Below are 8,720 nucleotides of genomic sequence, written 5' to 3'. Positions count from 1 at the left end.
TTCTTGGATTCCAATAGAAGTCTCCCCAATCATGAAGGGAAGATGTATGAAAAAAAAATATGATGAATGAAGTCTCTGAAAAAACTTCTCAAGTGTCTCCATCTTGATGTTGAAGGTTACCCCCTCCAAAGGTGGTAAACTGCTCTACACTATTGAAAAAGGCACTCCAAGATCTAGTGGAGATGAATGTAGAACAAGTCCCAAAGACTCACATGTCTCCTCTAAGCATAAACAAACCTCCTCCAACTGTTGTATATAAGTATCCACAATCATGTCAACCTCAAAAGAATGATCATGTAGAGAATGAACAAGAGGGTCAGAGTGTTCCCTTGTAACATTCAAAGAAGGATTATCTTCATCAAAGAGAAGATGAATATCATCAATGGTGTCTCCCAAATCTGCAATGTGGGATTCCACAAACAAACCTGCAATGTATGTCAAGTACTCATCCCAAGAAACTAAAGTTGGAAGACAAGGTATATCCTGCTGCACTGAATCACATGAAGGCAAAACTGTCACACTAACTACATCACCAGGTGCAATAGGTGATTTGATATCAATAGGAGGAGATGAAATGCAAGGCTCAAGAATGGGGTCACATGTGAGAATCCCCAAGTTCAAGTACCCAAAGCTTTCCTCAAAATATCAATCATCACAAGAAGTGTTATCATCGTGTGTAGAATCATCATATGTGAAATCATTCTCATCAACAAAATCTGAAAAGGAGTATAATTGAGATGCATGATCAACCACCCTAATCACAATGATATCTCCAATCTCCAAGTCTCTAATGAAAACTGACTCAGGTGTGAGCTCCATAATTCTCTTAGTTGCCCCATGTGTGACTTGATAGATGGAAAGGAGATTGTTTGTCAAATGGGGTACACACAACACATCATTGAAGGAGTTATCCCCAATGGAAATAGATCATTTCCTAATCACATCCATGTATGTATGATTTCCCATCAAAATCTATGGCATGGTGCAAGGCTCAAATGTAGAGAACATAGACTATGAAGATGTCATATGATGAGAAGCCCCTGAATCTAGAAGCCATCTCCCTGAATCATGACTTGTAGTAGCACAAAGAGCTTTTCTTTTTCTTGTCCCAAAAGAGTGAGTCTTCCCATTTGTAGAATCCATGAATTCTTTCCCTTTTTCCTTTGGATTGCGAGGAAGTGGAAGTTGATGAACCATCCCTCTTGTAGATATTAGGCAAATCAATGTTATACTTTTTGAGGATATTTGGGAGCTCATCAATCTTCTTAGAATGGCAAGATGCTCCTCATGACCAAAATTTTTACAATAGGCACAAGTAGGTCTCTCCCTCTTTGGTGAATTGTCCCTCTTGGAAGAGGATGAATCTCCCTATTGTGGAGAAGGTGATGCTTTGTCCTTAGGCTTTAATTGCCATTTCTTCTTGTTTGAATTCCCCTTTCCTTGATTTCCTTTGTTCCCTTAATTTTCCACTAATGCTTGAGACTTAGAAGCCTTAAGAATACCCATGCTTATCAACTTAGTTTGTTCCATCATCAATATTTCAATGAAAGCATCAAATGTAGGCATTGTGTAGCTTGAACCCATTGTCATCCTATGGGTTTGGAAACTAGAAACAAATGTTGCATATTCTTGTGGAAGCTTTCCCATCAAATTGAAGATCAATTGAGTATCCTTCTTATCAATGCCACAATCCTTGAGTCATGCCAAAGTTCTTGGGATGTAACATGGTGAGATCACTATCAATCCGATATCCCCTAATCTCATCAACTTGACCATACAAGTCTTGAAACTTTTGCCAAGCATCCTTGATTAGAGTACATTTCTCAATATGAAAAATGAGATCCTTTGATATATACTTTCTTAAGGTACCAATTTCCATGATATTTTTAGTGAGCCAATCCAAGTGACCAATAGGATCAGCCTTAGGATCAACAGGAGCAACAATAGTTCCCTCAATATAATGAGTTCATCCTTTTTCCATAAGTTTACTCCATGCATCAATTTTCCAAGTAGCATAATTATGAGTTAAGAGAGGAAACTTAGAAGAACCCATAGTAGCAAAAAGGAAGGAACACAAGAGCACAAAAGCACAAGAGACCCCCCCCCCCCCCAAATTCAATCAATCAAAGTACGCCCCCAAAATGATGATTTTGACACTTTATATGTAGTGCATGTACAATAGGCCACTTTCAAACAATGGAAAGGTGGACTTATCATTTTGTTTTACAACTACTCCAATAGACTAAGAACTACAATGCAAAATATCAAAAAGATACAACTATACAATACAAGTGCCAAATTTGCCAAAAAAGACCATATGCTGAAAGTACAATTTCTACCCAAAATTGCTACAAATTGATAGCATATTATGAGATTAGACATAAAATTATGCACTTTCAAAAAAATGGCACCTGAAAAGGAGTTCGTATGAACCCAAACAAAGTCCTAAAAGTTACAGAAACGAGGATTACTCAGATATAGTAGTGAAAATCTGCATTTCATAAAAAATCTATGTATCAAAATGGAAAACCACCTGCACCACTGCGAAAAGCATGAAATTCTACCCCAAATAAAAAAAAATTGCACTGAATAACGAGATCGTATGACCAAGAGATTGGGGTTTGAAAATCACCTATCGGACTGAAAAGGCAAATGGAGAGGGGGGCCAAAAAAAACCTTACATAGGTTGACGTCAGAATTACCTAAGCATATAATATTCCAAGAACTGTTACATATTCCTTGTGGAATAAATAAAATCTTTTTATCTTCTAAAAGTTTCACTTAAAAAAACTTTTTAAGAAAATAAATTAAAAAGGAATGTGGGGGCCACATGGGGCCTCACCCACCCACACCATACTCCATAAAACTTTGAAAAATTCATACGTGGAAAAGAAGAATCAGAAACATGCAGCCTTACTAATAAATTTGACTATCTCCAAGCAAGAATGAAGCTATGTATCACATATAAGCCCGATCACCAAAAAAAAGGCAAAAGCTTTGCGCAAGCAATGGATAATCCACAGACCTAATGCAATCAATAAAATGATGTGTCTGTGAATGTGGGCTGCAAGATAGATCATATGGATCATGTGAGATTTTGCAAAGATCAAGAGCTCAATGAAAATTACAAAATAGAGAGACAAGATATAGGACAAGAATAAACTATATTCTTATCAATAGATAAAAAATAGTTCAATAGTTACATACAATGAATATGAGCTTGCATATATAGGCAAGACTATATGGATATGTGAGCACACAAACATGACATGTGGCTCAATAAGAAACAAGGGTAGGTAGGAAATAGGTTTGGTAAGTAGGAGAAACAATAAAATATTCCACATGAGGTGGATCACCCACCAAAGGTAGAATTATCACTCCACAATAAGTGGATGGGATAAAGTAGTAACAAGATCACACCATAAAAGGTGGAAATTCTCCTACACACACTATCCCAAATTCTCATTCCCAAACTACTATGAAAATGCATTTCCTAAGTAAACTTAAGTAAGGTGTAATAATATCCATGATGAATAATTATTTACACCAACAAAGACATTACCCTTGGACCCACACCAGTAAACTCCGACTTTGATTGCTCCAAGTTTTTTGCATTACCTTTCTCATTTTTGATGCTAGACATCACTTTGCATTCCATTTGATCAGTTATTTTTAGCTTTTCTTTCAATTTCTTATCAAATTTCAACATGTGACTCCCAATTTTTCCAATTATATCACATTCTCAATACTCCTTGGAGTTGCAAGGGATTTTCAAGATCATATCTAGATGACTTGACTATACCCCTGATTCTTTGAGTCCTTGGAAGCTATATTTCTCTTACCGACTTCAAATTTTCAACTTCTAGATTCATATATTATTTCTTCAGTGCTACACGATCTAAATGAAGCATGTTGGTAGTGTCTTGGCTAAACATGACAATATTAACTACCAAAGTTGTAGCTTCAAGATCAATTGTGCCTAAAAGTCTTCTCACCATGATCTCCCCTTTCAAATCCTCAAGACTATCAAATTTGGTTTGTTTGTATTTGGGGCTAAAGCCCAAATTTACTAAGGTTTAAACTTTGAATTAAAAACTGAGCCACATAAATCATGTTCTACTAGTTCTTCTAAATTGTACACTAGCTTATCCTACTTCCTTAGGGTATCAAAAGTAAGAATTGTTGCAAAATCCCAACTAGGGATTAAAAGTACTAAAATTTCCTTCACTAATGTTCTCCCTTCTTCAGGTGTGATATCATCAACTTTGAGATTCACCTTGCTCAACATTTTAACTACAACGTCATCTCATTCTAAAGGATATACATTATTTCTAGCTTCAATCACCTTCCTTCGATATTCGTCTTTCCTCAACTGTATGCAAAATCTTTGAATTATTTTTTTTGAATTGAGTACATACTATAACTTTGATATCATTTGTATGGTCTTCTGTAACTTTCATATTTACCATACTTTTACTCTGAGGCCTTATTAACACAATAATTCTTGATGAAGTGGATGGAGATGTTGGAGGATCTTGGATCATAGACTCTACAACAACTTGTACTTATTCTTCAACATCAACAATTTCATTTCCTTTTCCTTTATCCTCTTCCAAATCAATTATCCTAGGCTTCTTTGTAGGCTACTCTTCTGGCTTTACAATTTTGACAGTAGGAATAACATTCAATTTACAATTATTTAAATATTTACTTCCATAGAAATGATACTAACTAAATAAATTTTCCCCATTTTACAAATTCCTATGGAGCACACATGGTGAAATATAGGGAGATGAATTACTTTACATTGAACTTAGATATTTTTATGTCTAAGCATTTACTTTACAACATGTTTCTTAGTTATCATATACTTTAAGATACACAACCATTTTAAGATTCAAATGTACCTAAAAGTGAGGTCAAAATATAATAATGAAATGTACAATACTCATTTGAACATCTATTTAGTTTTGACTCTCTTTTGATGGAATTAATTATCACAGTTATATTTCAACAAATAGTATTTTATAATAAAAACTTGGATCCATTCCTAGATCTGTCACCTCCTTCTATTACATTTGATTACATATTACTCATTTATAAATACATATCCACATTATAACTATTTATTTCACCATGCATGCACTTAGATGTCCAAACATCCATTAGCCACATTGATATTTGTATCATTTTTTTAATTTAAATCTTATAGAATATGACATGAATCCACTAGTACATCATGAGAATTTGACTTTCAATTCATGAAAAAATTCATATTTATTTTTCTCCTCCCACCCTTCTTATTCTAACCATACTGAATTTACATGATTAGTTATAATGCTTTAATACTTAATTTTAGTATGTGTTCATTTCAAGAAAAAAACATAATATGAATATTTTGGCTTGAAGTATTAAAAGGAAACTAAATTATGCATCAACTTCCTAAGATATATATATTACTCAATAGTATTATTATTGATCATATTCATAATTGTAAATTTAATCTAATCAAGAGGTTCAACCCTAAGAAAACTTGGTCCTTATGGTATGATGATTTAACTACTTATGATTTTTATAAATACTACTAATAATTACTAGTTAGTGAAGAGAAAATATCATAATGAAATAGGTAACATTATCCCCTATTAATATGTTCATTCTCATGTGCCACAAGTTGGATATTAGCACTTTTAGTCAATTTCATGGTACATGGATCAATCTGCCACATTATATAGTAATAACTTAGTTTAAATTTAATCATTATCCTCCCAATGTATATAAGAAGTGTAAGTTGCTATGCTACCCCCCTAGTCAGTGAGGTGTTCAACTTGCCCTCAAGATTTGTGACATGGCTTTCTCCCACCTCCCGTTGATCTGGGTATATCTGGCATTTGTAGCAGGTGTTGATAGCTTGAGCTTTTGACACAATGACAAACATACCTAAAGTAACTGGTATTAGAGCCTTGGGTCATGGGTTCAAATCTCACAGGTCTCGTTGAGGGGGGATTGTAAGTCGCTATGTTGCCCCCTAGTTAGTGAGGCGTTCAACTTTCCCTCGAGATTCGTGACATGGATTTCTCTCACTTCCCATTCATCTGGATATATCTAGCATTTGTAGCGGGTGTTGATAACTCAAGCTTTTGGCACAACAACAAACATACCTAAAGTAACTATTGTTAGACACAATGAACCACTGAGAGGGGGGTGAATCAGTGGTTCTCAAAATTTTCCCTTTAACTATCCTTATGAGAGTATACTGATTAACAGATCTAATTGAATGCAAACTTACTGGTTAGTGAGGAGACTAAACACAAATGAATTCACACAAAGGGATATCACATAACACCAGTATGTACGAGGAAAACCCAAGATGGGAAAAACCTCGGTGAGCAATGTTGCTGGAGTCTATTGGTCCAATCCAGCCTTACATTGAATCTTTGTTACAATGTTTAGGGCACCAACCCTTTATGGGCTACAACCCCTGATTTAGGCAACCAACCCAAGGAGCACCAACCCCTAACTGATTTATGGGCTACAAGCCCTGCACCGAGCTACAACTCAATGATCTCAATGATAAATTTAAATACAAAATTAATCATACTGTTACAAGTGAATCTTGTAACCATTTCATATACATCACTATGTCGGTGAGATACTTTCTCTGCTACTCTCATTTGTTGTTGCATTGCCGATAAACTCTACTGGTTCACCTCTACTCTTCTTCTTCTCTGTTGGATCTCCTCCTCACTACTATGTTCTTTAGTCCTCTCAATTGTCTTCATGTTAGTACAAGTTCCTACTAGTTATCTCCTCAGATGCACTCTAGATGCTATATCGGTTGCTCAAACCATACTAGTTAACCCTCTGTTAAACCCTATCACCGATTTAACCTTCACTCTCTCAGTCACTATCCTCTTCTGCTATTTTCACTCCAACTAATCTAACTCTCTCATGCAACACTCAATCACTTCATAGGAGCCCTATCTTCTTCTCTTTTGCAACAACCTTCAATGATTTTGGCTTCCTTATTTATAACCTGGTTTTCTTGCCAAAATCCAATTTAAAAACATGAGCGGTTAGGGTTTTCTCATCAACCTAGAGGCAAACCAAATCCAATCAGATCTTATCTTATCTGATCACCCAAATAGTTTTTTGCACATCACCTCCATTAACGTGCCTTCTTGATCATGCCTTCTATCTTTGGCAATCTTCTTTTTGCTCTGTCGGCTAATTTCTTGGTCAATCACCAAGATAGTTTTTGTGGTTTCCTTCATCTGCCTCAATCTCCTCAATCACTCTAAGCTGGCTCTCTGTTGTCTTCCAAACCTTGAGCCGCAAACCTTTGCAATGACTCTGTAACACATCCCATGATTTATAGGATCAACCATTAATGTCGACCAACTTTGCAACTACCTCATCGATGCACACTCCATCTACCCCTACATGCAAGTTCTCCACCTTGACACCATGTGGCATCCATGTCGCCCAATTTGTCATCCTGGATCAGTGTGTCGGTTCATTTAGGATCACCGACCAAATACACAACCGGTTCTCCTTTTCTGTTGGTTTACTAACCCTGCTGGTATCTCACACTTTATCGGTTAACTCCTCATGTCTGCTCTTTGTTGAACTATCGATAGAACACCTTAACTGGTCGCCAGACATGTCTATCCATAACATGCTCATTCTCATCAGGTGAGAAGTCTTCTACATTTGTACCTTGTCCATATTACTAGTGGACTTACATATCAGTAAGCACTCTTGATGACACCATGGCATCAACCTTTAGTGGTTTTCATCTAAGGCATCTGCATGTCAGTTTCATTCTCTATTTTCAGCTGCTCCACTTTGCCTTCTTTATCATCAGACTGAATATCATCTCAGCCGGATTGTCAAGTTGACAAACTCATCACTCTTTAACAACACTGATATCCCAACATGATTTCTCTATTGGTTTAGTGCATAACCTTGATTCCATGTGCTTGAGATATTCCTTTGATTCACCGGTAGATCCGGTGTGAGCCTTCAGACACTTGCCTTTACCTCTTCTTCCTTATCTCACAAAACTATAATGCACATTATGCATACTATGAGATAAGCTTCACTTACCAATGGAGTGACACCTATGTCATCTGCATCCTGCAATGTGCTCATGTGAATTCCCTATTTGTGCAGCATGTCTTCAAACAGGCACATGTGATCCGGTATGGGCACATTCACTGTTAGTCATCTCTTCACATGGTAATTGCATCTTCATCTGGTGGGAGTCATGTTGTTCTACAACCTCACATCATACCAATGAACTATACATCCTTCTCCTCCAATGTTGATGCGATTTTAGGTAACATTCAGCCTCTTCATCACAAACAACATCCAAGCATCTTGCTCATTGTCAACACATCACTTATCAGTTGACATCCTTTCCTTACCGGTGATACATTGTACCAGTAACCTTGCCCTTTTATCCACACATGTCAGGCACTAACTTGTGTATCGGTGACACCAGTGATCATTCCTCTAAATGACATTCTCTTCTTTACCTTACCAGTGTTCTGCAACACAAGGTGATATCAAAGATATCTCGTCATGTACTCCTCCATAACAATGTTGCACATACATCTCTCATACCGGTAGTCATCCCATACCAATTGACATCAATGACAACACAATGCCAACAAGAAGTTGTGATTCTCAATTAAGTTCAAAATATATGATCAAAA

Source organism: Cryptomeria japonica, chromosome 5 (genome assembly GCF_030272615.1).
Source record: "Cryptomeria japonica chromosome 5, Sugi_1.0, whole genome shotgun sequence".
NCBI lineage: Eukaryota > Viridiplantae > Streptophyta > Pinopsida > Cupressales > Cupressaceae > Cryptomeria > Cryptomeria japonica.
This window is presented reverse-complemented; position numbering follows the sequence as displayed.